The 1229-nt window shown below is 37.4% G+C and overlaps 1 non-coding gene across 1 annotated transcript; it reads right to left on the reverse strand.

The window, feature by feature from the left end:
• Window positions 1-908: 908 nt before the first annotated feature.
• On the reverse strand, window positions 909-981 carry TRNAG-UCC. Its single transcript has one exon. It is a non-coding gene; the product is annotated as a tRNA-Gly (tRNA).
• Window positions 982-1229: the final 248 nt, after the last annotated feature.

Raw genomic sequence — 1229 nt, forward strand, 5'->3', positions numbered from 1 at the left:
GAAATGCAGAAAAGGAACATGGTTTTCCCAATAAAAACTAAAAATATAGAGATCTGGATTAGAAACTTTGAGGTCTATATCCTCTTAAATATCCTCAGACCCAATCAAAGGAGTATAAAATAAATCAAAGATAAAAATCTAATGTTTTTAACAAGGAAACTTGAGAAAACTAGTCTTATGAAAATTATCTGGTAAGAAAAAGGTTTGTGTTTTTCCAAAGTGTCTACATTTACAAAGAAAGTATTTTCTACAATTACAAAAAGAAAAAACTGCTGAAGAGTCTCTCATAATGTGAGACATAAATATTCAACCAAGTTAACTGATATTTGTTTGAAAAATAAAAGTAGGAGATGAACTGCTTTCTCATGGAAGAGATTCTTCTAGTTTACTGTGTAGGGGAGCAATGGGCTTTGGGATCTGACAATTTCATGGTGCATTTTTCTACACATTTCATATGACTCAGGCTTCATGTTTGTATTATCTCAGAAGTCTAGTCAAATGGAGAGGTTTAAACTAAAAGTGAGTGAATGAAGCTTGAAGACCAGTAGTATGGAGAAGGGGACTCTGGGGTGGGATTGCCTGAGTCCGATTCTGCCTCTGCCCCTGTAGCCGTGTAACCTTGGACAATCTTAAGTCACCTCTTTGGAACTCAGTTAGCTAATCTGTAAAATAGAAAGCATCACAAATATCTTCTTAATAGAATAGTGATGAAGTTTAAATGAACCAGTGAAGTCCCGAGAGTACTACCTGCCGACCTGCAACAGGTGCTGGTTTATCCACCCACTCAGTCCCCAGTGGACTCTGACACTTGTTGTGGTTTTCTTGTTTGTTTATTTTTTGGCTGAATCCAAATGACCTTTTTTTTTATTTTATTTTTTGTCCATGTCACATGGTATGTGGGATCTTAGTTCCCTGACCAGGGATTGAACCTGAGTCCCCTGTATTGGAAGTTCAGAGTCCTAACCACTGGACCACCAGGAAAGTCTCTCTGATACTTGTTGAAGGTAGAAAGCTCAGTAAGTGTTACTTATTTTTATTTTGTTATTGTTATTATTAGAGCAAAAGACCACAAAATCCATGAAGTAATCATTAAAGAGATTTGGACTGATTGAGTTCATGATGATAATGAAAGCTGCCAATCTAACTGAAGAAACAGTCCATTCCCTGTTCCCTCGGGGAACTAAACGCAGGTTAGGAACAGCTGAAGGCAGCTCAGGTCCCAAACGCAG

This window comes from Bubalus bubalis, chromosome 14 (genome assembly GCF_019923935.1).
Source record: "Bubalus bubalis isolate 160015118507 breed Murrah chromosome 14, NDDB_SH_1, whole genome shotgun sequence".
In the NCBI taxonomy this organism is placed as follows: domain Eukaryota; kingdom Metazoa; phylum Chordata; class Mammalia; order Artiodactyla; family Bovidae; genus Bubalus; species Bubalus bubalis.